Here is a 15,116-nt window from a genome sequence, read left to right on the forward strand (position 1 = left end):
GAGGAGGAGGTGGACATCTTGCCTCTGTAGAGCCAGTTTGTGCAAGGAGAGATTGACTGCTTCTTTTTCTTTTTCATCCACTAGGGGTCACTGGAGTACTCTTGGGATATGGACGGTTCCGCAGGAACAAGGCACTGAATAAATTAAAATTTGGAACTACTCCTCCCCTCCATATCCCAGAGTACCTCAGTGTTTTTTTGGTGCTCACAGTAGCAAGGCTTGTGTGGAGCTGATCCACACTTATTGGATTTTTTTATTTATTTTTATTTTTATTTTTTCGACTGTTCCACATCCCTTCCCCCCTTCCAATAGGCGTGGGTCCGGGATAGTGGAAGCTGCTACAAGCAGCTGTGGCATGTCGGGCCTCTCTGAAAGAGCTCCCTCACAACCACGTGCAGGACTACCTGCAGGAAAGGCTGGACGGAGCTTAAAGAAGAAGCCCCGTCATAGCCCTCACCACAGGGTCCAGGTATGTTGGGACGGGGCGGTCAGCTCATGCTGCCGCCCCGCTGTGTGGGGACACTGTGTGTGTGCGAGCCGCCCGCCGCTACTTCCAGCGCCCGCCTCCGCTACCCGATTACCGCTGCCTCCTGCCGCTCACTGAGCCGCGCCAGCCACGTTCTTCATGCATAGGCCGCTCCACGGCTCTATGCAGCGCACTCCCCGGCTCCCGCTACCGCTTCCCGGCTCCCTCTTCAGCATATGTAAGCCCGGCTCCGTGTAATAGAGAGCGGTACACGGAGCACGGAGGGGGGTGATAAAGCTAAATATTTATCTTACTTAAAACCCTTTAAGAGGTCTAAGAACACAGTACGCTATTTACGTATGGTATACCGTAAGGGTACGCACATTGCATAACAATCGCTTAGCCGTAGTCGAGACGCTCGAGCGTCACGTTCGCTTACGGCCAAGGGATCACAGGCAGGCACGCTATAGGCTGCCGACTAGATAAAGCCAGATATTTATCCTATATAACACACTATACAGAGGTTAAGAAACACTGTACGCAACTGGCGCACGAGGTACCGTAAGGGTACGCTCTTAGCGTAGCGGACGCTGTATCGGGAGCGAGCCGCTCGAGCGACACAAACGCTCGCGAGAATACGCTGTTGGTATCGGGCACACTATAGGTGAGCGACTACCGTAATGCTACGCTATCAGCGTAGCGGACGCTCGAGACCACGAGGAGATCACGAGCGGCGCAGACGCTCACAAGATAACAATCAGTAGGCCTTGAATGTAACACACAGAAATGATATTCTTATACTGTAAACCCTTTTGTAGTGATAAGGTGAAAATGCAACACAGTGTAAGCTGGTTTACACTAAAGCTGTTTGAGCGATAGAGACGCTCCTATTACCCACTGCAATAAACACACAATACCGGTCTAAGGGTCTAACGCCTTTTAAGGAAATGAATGAACGTTCAAAAAGAATAATACAATACAAGTCATACACTACCAATATAACATAGACTACCTAACCAGATAACTACACAGGAAATACAATATCAGTACAATAACTATATAAGAGAAACGAGAGAGAAAGAGAAGAGAGAGAGAGAGAGATATGGCTCAGAATAACAAGGAAAGACAATATGATTGCGGAGAAAACTTACGCACAAAGGGGAACGATCGCATTCGCCTCTGGACATCCAGCTCCCGATTATCAGCAATGAGAACCGTTGAAGAGTGAGAGCTGGATGTGATCGGCTTGTCTATTTATGTCCCACACACAATACAATTCAATGGTCCCTACAATCTCATTGTTCATTGGACACAGGAATTCATCTTCGCACTAAAACAAAAGGTCATAGGTTGGTTCATACAGGTGGGCTGTGACTACTTCCAACTGCTCAGGAGGGTGGGAAACTGGGTTTCCCGCCGCATGGATAAGTAAGTGCAAATAATAGTAAATGGACATAAACTTCTTATGTCCATAACTATTCGCACGAGCGATTAATTCGCTTCAAACCAACACCGGAATATTGCTAATTAAATACTCTTCCGATGGATACTAAACACCACTGTATAATCCTTGTCTGACCCTTTGTATCAGACAAAGAGGGATCTCTCTGTCCATGAACATGCTACATTAACTAAACTTTCAGAATCTATCAAAGGGACCATGATCTACAAAATACATTATATGGTTAAAATATATATCGATTGAGTCGCCCGCTAGACGCATACAAACTCTACCGTAAATGCGCATATCGTGCGCCTGCGGGTGCCCGCAAAGGCGAGTATGCGCACGCACGGGAGAGCTCTTGCACGCGCAGCGGGAGCTCGCATGAGGTGCAAATATGGCAGTGTGCATAGTGATATTTTTCTGACTTTGACAGTTTTCTGACTTTGACAGGGGGAGGGGGGGGAAGCACACAGCAAGAGGAGAAGTGTGTCTTAGCAGCAGCTGTGCTGCATATGTTATCAGAATAGGCTATTAAGCCCTTTGTTAACAGGTTTTCACTTATAGATGCAGATGGGAGTGTAGGTCTTACACTAAAGGTTTAAATACAGCATATGTATGTTTTTATTTAAATCTGCTTGGATAAGTTATAAGTCTGCACTTTGTGTTATACTGTAAGCAAAAGTGACCTATTTAACTAGTGATGTGCACCGGACATTTTTCGGGTTTTGTGTTTTGGTTTTGGATTCGGTTCCGCGGCCGTGTTTTGGATTCGGACGCGTTTTGGCAAAACCTCACCGAAAATTTTTTGTCGGATTCGGGTGTGTTTTGGATTCGGGTGTTTTTTTCAAAAAACCCTAAAAAACAGCTTAAATCATAGAATTTGGGGGTCATTTTGATCCCATAGTATTATTAACCTCAATAACCATAATTTCCACTCATTTCCAGTCTATTCTGAACACCTCACACTATTATTTTTAGTCCTAAAATTTGCACAGAGGTCGCTGGATGGCTAAGCTAAGCGACACAAGTGGCCGACACAAACACCTGGCCCATCTAGGAGTGGCACTGCAGTGTCAGGCATGATGGCACTTCAAAAAAATAGTCCCCAAACAGCACATGATGCAAAGAAAAAAAGAGGCGCACCAAGGTCGCTGTGTGACTAAGCTAAGCGACACAAGTGGCCGACACAAACACCTGGCCCATCTAGGAGGGGCACTGCAGTGTCAGGCAGGATGGCACTTCAAAAAAATTGTCCCCAAACAGCACATGATGCAAAGAAAAATGAAAGAAAAAAGAGGTGCAAGATGGAATTGTCCTTGGGCCCTCCCACCCACCCTTATGTTGTATAAACAGGACATGCACACTTTAACGAACCCATCATTTCAGCGACAGGGTCTGCCACACGACTGTGACTGAAATGACTGGTTGGTTTGGGCCCCCACCAAAAAATGAAGCAATCAAACTCTCCTTGCACAAACTGGCTCTACAGAGGCAAGATGTCCACCTCATCATCATCCTCCGATTCCTCACCCCTTTCACTTTGTACATCCCCCTCCTCACAGATTATTAATTCGTCCCCACTGGAATCCACCATCTCAGGTCCCTGTGTACTTTGTGGAGGCAATTGCTGCTGGTGAATGTCTCCACGGAGGAATTGATTATAATTCATTTTGATGAACATCATCTTCTCCACATTTTCTGGAAGTAACCTCGTACGCCGATTGCTGACAAGGTGAGCGGCTGCACTAAACACTCTTTCGGAGTACACACTGAAGGGAGGGCAACTTAGGTAGAATAAAGCCAGTTTGTGCAAGGGCCTCCAAATTGCCTCTTTTTCCTGCCAGTATACGTACGGACTGTCTGACGCGCCTACTTGGATGTGGTCACTCATATAATCCTCCACCATTCTTTCAATGGTGAGAGAATCATATGAAGTGACAGTAGACGACATGTCAGTAATCGTTGGCAGGTCCTTCAGTCCGGACCAGATGTCAGCACTCGCTCCAGACTGCCCTGCATCACCGCCAGCGGGTGGGCTCGGAATTCTTATCCTTTTCCTCGCAGCCCCAGTTGCGGGAGAATGTGAAGGAGGAGATGTTGACGGGTCACGTTCCGCTTGACTTGACAATTTTCTCACCAGCAGGTCTTTGAACCTCTGCAGACTTGTGTCTGCCGGAAAGAGAGATACAACGTAGGTTTTAAATCTAGGATCGAGCACGGTGGCCAAAATGTAGTGCTCTGATTTCAACAGATTGACCACCCGTGAATCCTGGTTAAGTGAATTAAGGGCTCCATCCACAAGTCCCACATGCATAGCGGATCGCTCTGTTTTAGCTCCTCCTTCAATATCTCCAGCTTCTTCTGCAAAAGCCTGATGAGGGGAATGACCTGACTCAGGCTGGCAGTGTCTGAACTGACTTCACCTGTGGCAAGTTCAAAGGGTTGCAGAACCTTGCACAACGTTGAGTCAGGTGCATTCCCCCTCCTTTGCCTATATCGTGGCCAGATGTATAGGCTTGAATGGCCTTTTGCTGCTCCTCCATCCTCTGAAGCATATAGAGGGTTGAATTCCACCTCGTTACCACCTCTTGCTTCAGATGATGGCAGGGCAGGTTCAGGATTGTTTGGTAGTGCTCCAGTCTTCTGTACGCGGTGGCTGAATGCCGAAAGTGGCCCGCAATTCTTCGTGCCACCGACAGCATCTCTTGCACGCCCCTGTCGTTTTTTAAATAATTCTGCACCACCAAATTCAATGTATGTGCAAAACATGGGACGTGCTGGAATTTGCCCAGATGTAATGCACGCACAATATTGCTGGCGTTGTCCGATGTCACAAATCCCCTTGAGAGTCCAATTGGGGTAAGCCATTCTGCGATGATCTTCCTCAGTTTCCGTAAGAGGTTGTCAGCTGTGTGCCTCTTCTGGAAAGCGGTGATACAAAGCGTAGCCTGCCTAGGAACGAGTTGGCGTTTGCGAGATGCTGCTACTGGTGCCGCCGCTGCTGTTCTTGCTGCGGGAGGCAATACATCTACCCAGTGGGCTGTCACAGTCATATAGTCCTGAGTCTGCCCTGCTCCACTTGTCCACATGTCCGTGGTTAAGTGGACATTGGGTACAACTGCATTTTTTAGGACACTGGTGAGTCTTTTTCTGAGGTCTGTGTACCTTTTCGGTATCGCCTGCCTAGAGAAATGGAACCTAGATGGTATTTGGTACCGGGGACACAGTACCTTAATCAAGTCTCTAGTTGCCTCTGAATTAACCGTGGATACCGGAACTACGTTTCTCACCGCCCAGGCTGCCAAGGCCTGAGTTATCTGCTTTGCAGCAGGATGACTGCTGTGATATTTCATCTTCCTCGCAAAGGACTGTTGGACAGTCAATTGCTTACTGAAAGTAGTACAAGTGGTCTTCCGACTTCCCCTCTGGGATGACGATCGACTCCCAGCAGCTACAACAGCAGCGCCAGCAGCAGTAGGCGTTACACTCAAGGATGCATCGGAGGAATCCCAGGCAGGAGAGGACTCGTCAGACTTGCCAGTGACATGGCCTGCAGGACTATTGGCTTTCCTGGGTAAGGAGGAAATTGACACTGAGGGAGTTGGTGGTGTGGTTTGCAGGAGCTTGGTTACAAGAGGAAGGGATTTAGTGGTCAGCGGACTGCTTCCGCTGTCACCCAAAGTTTTTGAACTTGTCACTGACTTATGATGAATGCGCTGCAGGTGACGTATAAGGGAGGATGTTCCGAGGTGGTTAACGTCCTTACCCCTACTTATTACAGCTTGACAAAGGCAACACACGGCTTGACTCCTGTTATCCGCATTTGTGTTGAAATAATTCCACACCGAAGAGCTGATTTTTTTTGTATTTTGACCAGGCATGTCAATGGCCATATTTGTCCCACGGACAACAGGTGTCTCCCCGGTTGCCTGACTTAAACAAACCACCTCACCATCAGAATTCTTCTTGTCAATTTCCTTCCCAGCGCCAGCAGCACCCATATCCTCATCCTGGTGTACTTCAACAGTGACATCTTCAATTTGACTATCAGGAACTGGACTGCGGGTGCTCCTTCCCGTCCAGTGTTGGGAAGGTCAGGCATCGCAACCGACACAATTGGACTCTCCTTGGGTATTTGTGATTTAGAAGAACGCACAGTTCTTTGCTGTGCTTTTGCCAGCTTAAGTCTTTTCATTTTTCTAGCGAGAGGATGAGTACTTCCATCCTCATGTGAAGCTGAACCACTAGCCATGAACATAGGCCAGGGCCTCAGCCGTTCCTTGCCACTCCGTGTCGTAAATGGTATATTGGCAAGTTTACGCTTCTCCTCAGACGCTTTTCATTTTGATTTTTGGGTCATTTTACTGAACTTTTGTTTTTTGGATTTAACATGCTCTCTACTATGACATTGGGCATCGGCCTTGGCAGACGACGTTGATGGCATTTCATCGTCTCGGCCATGACTAGTGGCAGCAGCTTCAGCACGAGGTGGAAGTGGATCTTGATCTTTCCCTATTTTAACCTCCACATTTGTGTTCTCCATATTTTAATGTGTGGAATTATATGCCAGTATCAATAGCAATGGCCTACTACTATATATACTGTGCACAACTAAAATGCACCACAGGTATAGAATGTAGATGGATAGTATACTTAATGACGACACAGAGGTAGGTACAGCAGTGGCCTTCTGTACCGTACTGCTATATATAGTATACTGGTGGTCACTGTGTCAGCAAACTGCAAAACTAAAATGCACCACAGGTATAGAATGTAGATGGATAGTATACTTAATGACGACACAGAGGTAGGTACAGCAGTGTCCTTCCGTACCGTACTGCTATATATAGTATACTGGTGGTCACTGTGTCAGCAAACTGCAAAACTAAAATGCACCACAGGTATAGAATGTAGATGGATAGTATACTTAATGACGACACAGAGGTAGGTACAGCAGTGGCCTTCCGTACCGTACTGCTATATATAGTATACTGGTGGTCACTGTGTCAGCAAACTGCAAAACTAAAATGCACCACAGGTATAGAATGTAGATGGAGAGTATACTAATTGACGACACAGAGGTAGGTACAGCAGTGGCCTTCTGTACCGTACTGCTATATATAGTATACTGGTGGTCACTGTGTCAGCAAAACTCTGCACTGTACTCCTCATATATAATATACTGGTGGTCCCGACTCCCCAGTCCCCACAATAAAGCAGCACACTGAGCACAGATATGGAGTGTTTTTCAGGCAGACAACGTATAATGGTGGTCACTGTCGGCAAAACTCTGCACTGTACTCCTCCTATATAATATTAATTATACTGGTGGTCCCCAGTCCCCACATTAAAATAAAGCAGCACACTGAGCACAGATATAGAGTGTTTTTCAGGCAGACAACGTATACTGGTGGTCACTGTCAGCAAAACTCTGCACTGTACTCCTGCTATATAATACAGCTGCTCCCCAGTCCCCACAATTAAGCAGTGTGAGCACAGATATATATGCAGCACACTGAGCACAGATATGGAGCATTTTTTTCAGGCAGAGAACGGATAACTGGTGGTCACTGATCAGCAAAACTCTGCACTGTACTCCTCCTATATTATACAGCTGCTCCCCAGTCCTCCCCACAATGAATTAAGCAATAACGCACAATCAAATTCAACAATAACGGAGAGGACGCCAGCCACGTCCTCTCCCTAACATTTGCAATGCACGAGTGAAAATGGCGGCGACGCGCGGCTGCTTATATAGAATCCGAATCTCGCGAGAATCCGACAGCGGGATGATGACGTTCGGGCACGCTCGGGTTACGCGAGCCATACGGGAGAATCCGAATATGGCTCGGACCCGTGTAAAAAGGGTGAAGTTCGGGGGGGTTCGGTTTCCGAGAAACCGAACCCGCTCATCACTGTATTTAACCATGCTTCCTGTTTTTTTCTGTTGTGTTTCCAGAATTTCCTGTACTACATCTCTACTCCATTGAAGGCGCAGGGGTTGTAGGGGGATTTTGGGATCAGATTTCATATTGCTGGCGTGCACTGCACTTGGCCAAATATATATTTATAGAGACACCTTAGTGCTATTTTACTGAGTCGCGCAAGTTGTCTGTCTTTGTATTTTGTATTGTCTGTCGGCATAATGAGTTACAATTTCCGCTCCGGGTTCAAAGCCGATTTCAACCCCGGACCCTCCATGGGCTATGCTAGCAGAGGTCCTGGCTGGATTGCAATCAGAATTGTCCGCCACTCGGCAAGATCGGAGTTTAGGGTGAGACCACTAGAACTACCGGAGGGGTCTCAGCCTTACCAAAAGTCCAAATCCTCTTTAGGTAGAAGGGATAAGTTTCATTTGTCTTATAATTTACCAGTTTCTGCTATGTTGCTTTCTGACGATTCTATGCCAGACCTCACTGTGCAAGATGAGGGTGAGGAGGGCGAAGTAGACCAGCAGTCAGAGATGGTGACGATTTTGACAACCCGGGCATTGATAATCTCATCAGAGCGGTGCGTCAGTCTCTGAAATTTACAGAAACTGAGGAGCCTCTGACAAATGATGAGGTCGTCTTTACTAAACGACAGAGAACTCCAATGTGTTTTCCTGTTTCGGAATCTCTTAATAAAATGTTACTTGAAACACGAAAGAATCCGGATAAACGGTTTTCTATACCTCACAGATTTAAGTCTAGTTACCTGTTTCCAGAGTCTGTAACAGCTACATGGGAGAATCCGCCACTGGTGGATTCGTCTGTGTCTAAACTTACAAAGAAATTAACCATACCAGTACCAACTGCTACTATGCTTAAGGACCCTTCGGACCGTAAAATAGAAGCTATGCTAAAGTCCATGTATATAGCAGCAGGGGTGTTGCTTAGACCTGGGTTGGTTGGCATTTGGGTAACTAAGGCGCTAATGGTATGGATAACAGAACTCAAGTCTGCCTTAACTGATGATCACCTTATACTTCTCGCTGATCAAATCTGGGAAGCTGCTGACTATCTATGTACAGCTTCTACTGACGTCTGTCAGCTCACTTCTCGCCTTTCATCATTGCTAGTTACAGCACGACGAGTGCTCTGGCTGCGTTCTTGGCAAGCGGAGGTCAAAAGAGGTATAGAAGCGTTACCTTACGGTGGCGAGAAGTTGTTTGGTCCTGATTGGACAAATGGATTTCTGAGGCCACGGGAGGAAAGTCTGTTTCTTACCATTGTGTCCAACAGTACTTAGAAGGAGGCATTCTGGACCTGCGTTCAAATCCTTTAGACCCCAGTCCTTTCGCGGGTGTGGCAGAGGAACGGCCACACCTGGTAGACGAGGTCGGGGACGTGGTTTCCAACAAACCAACACCATTCGTCAGGACTCTAAGGTCACCGGCAAGCCAGTGGCATGACGGGCTCCCAGCCCATCTCGGATCTCCAATTGTGGGAGCACGCCTTCAGACGTTCCAGTTGGCGTGGCTTCAGACGTCCACAGATGGGTGGATCAGCAATTTAGTCTTAAAGGTTACAAAATAGAGTTCGACTGTCTCCCGCCAATGCGGTTTTTCAAGACAGGACTGCCTGTGTCGGACGACAGGAAGGCGGTTCTGCAGATTGCCATTCAGTCTCTGCTGGATGCAGCAGTTTTAATTCCGGTCCCTGTACACCAACAGAGTCAGGGTTATTATTCCAGTCTGTTTGTGGTACCAAAGCCAGATGCCTCGGTCAGGCCAATATTGAACTTAAAGGATCTCAATCAGTACGTCACTTACTACAGATTCAAGATGGAATCTCTGCGGTCAGTAATTGCAGGTCTAGAGCCACAGGAATTCATGATTGCACTGGATCTCAAGGATACGTACTTACACATTCCGATTTGGCCACCTCATCTGAGGTTCTTGCGGTTTGCAATACGGCAGAACCATTACCAGTTTCAGGCTTTACCGTTTGGCCTCGCGTCAGCGCCTCGGGTATTCACCAAAGTGATGTCTGTGATGATAGCTCATCTCAGATCCCTGGGAGTGATAATAGTTCCGTACTTAGACGATTTGCTCATCAAAGCTCCGTCTCAACAAATCCTCCTCCAACAGGTGTTGCTAACATACAATGTACTGGTTCACCACGGTTGGATTGTCAATTTAAAAAAATCACATCTAATTCCGTCTCAACGACTTCAATTCCTAGGTATGATTCTCGATACGGTAAATCAAAGAATTTACCTACCAGAACAGAAAGTACAGGTCATTCGTCATCTGGTACAATTAGTGCTCAAGCCACGCACAGTCTCGGTTCATTTGTGCATTCGCCTCTTAGGCACAATGGTGGTGGCTTTCGAAGCACTTCAATTCGGAAGACTTCACTCACGTCCTTTTCAACTGGATGTGCTCGCACAGTGGTCGGGCTCGCATCTGCAGATTCACCACAGGGTGAGGTTGTCTCCTCGGGCCAGAGTGTCTCTACTCTGGTGGCTCAAAGTACAGAATCTAACTGCAGGGAAACGGTTCGGCGCCTGGAATTGGTTAATTCTCACGGCGGACGCGAGTCTCAGAGGTTGGGGAGCTGTAGTTCAAAATTATCAGCTCCAGGGTCTCTGGGTGGATAACGAAAGATTGCTGTCTATAAATGTCCTGGAACTCCGGGCAATTACAATGCGCTACGACAAGCAATGCACATGCTTCGGGCTCAGACTGTTCAGGTGCAGCCAGACAATGCGACGGCGGTCGCATACATCAACAAACAAGGAGGAACGAAAAGCCGCATGGCAATGCGGGAAGTAGCTCGAATCCTCAATTGGGCCGAGTATCACCAAGTGATATTGTCGGCATTCATTCCTGGAGTGGACAACTGGGAGGCGGATTATCTCAGCCGTCGGGATTTTCATCCAGGAGAATGGGCATTAAATCCAGAGGTGTTTCACATGCTGGTCCAGAGGTGGGGTTACCCTCAAGTGGACCTGATGGCATCTCGCCACAATCACCAAACGCCCCAGAACGTGTCCAGAACGAGAGATCCAAAGGCAGTGGCGGTGGATGCTCTTACAATCACGTGGCCGTACAACCTCGTGTATCTGTTTCCACCGTTTCCGCTGCTCCCTCTGTTGCTAAAACGGATCAAAAGAGAGTCTGTCACAGTCATACTAGTGGCGCCTCATTGGCCCCGGAGAGCTTGGTTCTCAGATCTCCGCGGACTACTCGCAGACGATCCTTGGCCGCCCCCATTACGTCCGGACCTGTTACAACAGAGTCCGTTCCTTTACCCCGATTTAGCTCGGCTGCGTTTGACAGGGTGGCTGTTGAGACAGCCCTCTTAAGAAGAGAGGGCATTCCAGAATCGGTTATACCAACCATGTTACGAGCTAGGAAGCTGGTTATGGCAGCTCATTATTACAGAATTTGGCGTGACTATATAGGTTGGTGTGAAGCTAGGAAGTTTCCAACTTCATCTTTCAAGTTATCCCGTCTTTTGTTATTTCTACAGATGGGGTTAGATGGAGGTCTGCGTTTATCCACACTAAAAGTGCAGATATCTGCGTTGTCAATTTACTTTCAAAGAAGATTGGCTCTATTGCCGTCGGTACACACTTTTCTGCAAGGTGTCCTCAGAGTACAGCCTCCATTCATTCCACCTACTGCGCCATGGGACTTGAATCTGGTTTTAGATTTCTTACAGTCTTTATATTTCGAACCCTTACAACAAGTGGATATTAAGTTTCTCACTTGGAAAACAATTTTTCTCCTAGCCTTAGCTTCGGCAAGGCGTGTTTCAGATTTGGGTGCCTTGTCATGCAAGCCACCGTATTTAGTGTTTCATGATGACAGAGCGGAACTTCGGACGAATCCCGCTTTCCTACCAAAAGTAGTGTCCTTTTTTCATCAATCAACCAATAGTAGTTCCTGTGTTAACAGGAGATTCTGGAAACTTGGATGTGGTACGCGCACTACGCGTTTATGTATCCCGAACGTCTACAGTTCGTAAGACGGATACGTTGTTTATTCTCTACGATGCTGCCAAGATGGGTTGGCCAGCTTCTAAGCAGACCTTATCCAGATGGATAAAACTGACCATACGTCAGGCTTACCTTCATGCTAGGTTACAGCCACCTACATCAGTAACAGCTCATTCCACACGTTCTGTGGGAACGTCATGGGCAGCTGGTCGTGGAGCTTCTACGACACAGCTTTGCCGTGCGGCTACATGGTCTTCAGTGTACACGTTTCTGCGCTTTTACAAGTTTGATACTTTTGCGGCATCAGCATCTAGCTTTGGCCGCCTAGTGTTACAGGTGCCAAACAGCTCTCCCGCCCATGGGGGAAACTTTGGTACGTCCCAAGAGTACTCCAGTGACCCCTAGTGGATGAAAAAGAAAATAGGATTTTGATACTTACCAGGTAAATCCTTTTCTTTGAATCCATAGGGGGCACTGGACGCCCACCCAGAGCAGTTTTACCTGGTTTGTGGTAAGTTCAGAGAATCTTATGGTAACACACTCTCACCGACTGGTTCAAATTATTAAGTTCTATCGGTTATGGTGTCAACTGTTAGTTGTCAGTAACGTTATGTGTCAACTTTATTGTTGTCCGTTTTGTTATATGTAATTCTCCACCTCTCTATAGCTCCTGTTCGGCTCAGTAAAAAAACACTGAGGTACTCTGGGATATCGAGGGGAGGAGTAGTTCCAAATTTGAATTTATTCAGTGCCTTGTTCCTGCGGAACCGTCCATATCCCAAGAGTACTCCAGTGCCCCCTATGGATTCAAAGAAAAGGATTTACCTGGTAAGTACCAAAATCCTATTTTTAGTGGGGGCCCAAACCAACCAGTCATTTCAGCCACAGTCGTGTGGCAGACCCTGTCGCTGAAATTATGGGTTTGTTAAAGTGTGCATGTCCTGTTTATACAACATAAGGGTGGGTGGGAGGGCCCAAGGACAATTCCATCTTGCACCTCTTTTTTATTTTTTATTTATCTTTGCATCATGTGATGTTTGGGGCTAATTTTTTTAAGTGCCATCCTGTCTGACACTGCAGTGCCACTCCTAGATAAGCCAGGTGTTTGTGCCACCCACTTGGGTCACTTAGCTTAGTCATCCAGCGACCTCGGTGCAAATTTTAGGACTAAAAATAATATTGTGAGGTGTGAGGTGTTCAGAATAGACTGGAAATGAGTGGAAATTATGGTTATTGAGGTTAATAATACTATGGGATCAAAATTACCCCCAAATTCTATGATTGAAGCTGTTTTTGAGGGTTTTTAAAAAAAAAAAAACACCCGAATCCAAAACGCACCTGAATCCGACAAAAAATTATCAGGGAGGTTTTGCCAAAACGCGTCCGAATCCAAAACATGGCCGCGGAACCGAATCCGAAACCAATACACAAAACCCGAAAAATTTCAGGTGCACATCTCTAATATATATATAGTATATACTGGTCACACAACAATGCAGCAGATATTGAGCACTGATGATCAGGATACTGTCTAGAACTGAGTCTGACACAGAGCTGCAAGATACAGCAATGGCCTACTGTACTGTACTACTATAATTATATACTGGTGGTCCCCACAATGCAGCACACTGAGCACAGATATTTGCAGCACACTGAACACAGATATGGAGCTTTTCAGGCAGAGAACGTAGATATTTGCAGCACACTGAGCACAGATATGGAGCTCTTCAGGCAGAGAACGTAGATATTTGCAGCACACTGAGCACAGATATTTGCAGCACACTGAGCACAGATATTTGCAGCACACTGAGCACAGATACGGAGCTTTTCAGGGAGAGAACGTAGCCACGTCCTCTCCGTTCAATCTCCAATGCACGAGTGAAAATGGCAGCGACGCGCGGCTCTTTATATGGAATACGAATCTCGCGAGAATCGATAGCGGGATGATGACGTTCAGCCTCGTTCGGGTTAACCGAGCAAGGCGGGAAGATCCGAGGCTGCCTCGGACCCGTGTAAAATCGGTGAAGTTCGGGGGGGTTCGGATCTCGACGAACCGAACCCGCTCATCTCTACTTACACCATAAGAGCCATTAATGGTCACTTACAGCATTAAGTGCCAGAAGTAGTCATGTACTGCCATAAGAGCCAGAAGTAGTCAAGTACTACCATAAGAGCCACAAGTAGTCACTTACTACCGTAAGAGCCAGCAGTATTCACTTACTACCGTAAAAGCCAGAAGTAGTCACTAACTACCATAAGAGCCAGAAGTAGTCACTAACTACCGTAAGTGCCAGAAGTAGTCACTAACTACCATAAAAGCCAGAAGTAGTCACTTACCGCCATAAGAACCTAGAAGTAGTCACTTACCGCCGTAAGAGCCAGAAGTAGTCATTTACTGCCATAAGATCCAAAGTAGTCACCTCCATAACAACCAGAAATAGTCACCAACATAAGAACCAGAAGTAGTCACTTATATTACCATAAGAGCCACTAATGGACACTTACAGCATTAAGTGCCAGAAGTAGTCATGTACTGCCATAAGAGCCAGAAGTAGTCCTTACCACCATAAGATCCAGAAGTACTCATTTACTGTCATAAGAGCCAGAAGTAGTCACTTACCACCATAAGAGACAGAAGTAGTCACCAACATAAGAACCAAACATTTATTAACACTCTGTGTGCAGTCTATATACCTCCACTGCAGCACACACTGTCTGTGATCAATGCAACACATTAAATCGTATGCAGCTGTCTCTCTGATCACTTCGCCCTCAGCTGTCTCTCCGAAACATCACACCGTATGCACTATGCAGTAGTAGTCACTTACTATCATAAGAGCCAGAAGTAGTCACTACCATAAAAACCAGAAGTAGTCACTAACTACCATAAGAGCCAAAAGTAGTCACTAACTACCGTAAGTGCCAGAAGTAGTCACTAACTACCGTAAGTGCCAGAAGTAGTCACTTACCACCATAAGATCCAGAAGTACTCATTTACTGCCATAAGAGCAAGAAGTAGTCACTTACCACCATAAGAGACAGAAGTAGTCACCAACATAAGAACCAAACATTTATTAACACTCTGTGTGCAGTCTATATACCTCCACTGCAGCACTCACTGTCTGTGATCAATGCAACACATTAAATCGTATGCAGCTGTCTCTCTGATCACTCCGCACCCAGCTGTCTCTCCGAAACATGACACCGTATGCAGTAGTAGTCACTTACTATCATAAGAGCCAGAAGTAGTCACTACCATAAAAACCAGAAGTAGTCACT

The sequence above is a fragment of the Pseudophryne corroboree genome, chromosome 10 (genome assembly GCF_028390025.1).
Source record: "Pseudophryne corroboree isolate aPseCor3 chromosome 10, aPseCor3.hap2, whole genome shotgun sequence".
In the NCBI taxonomy this organism is placed as follows: Eukaryota; Metazoa; Chordata; class Amphibia; order Anura; family Myobatrachidae; genus Pseudophryne; species Pseudophryne corroboree.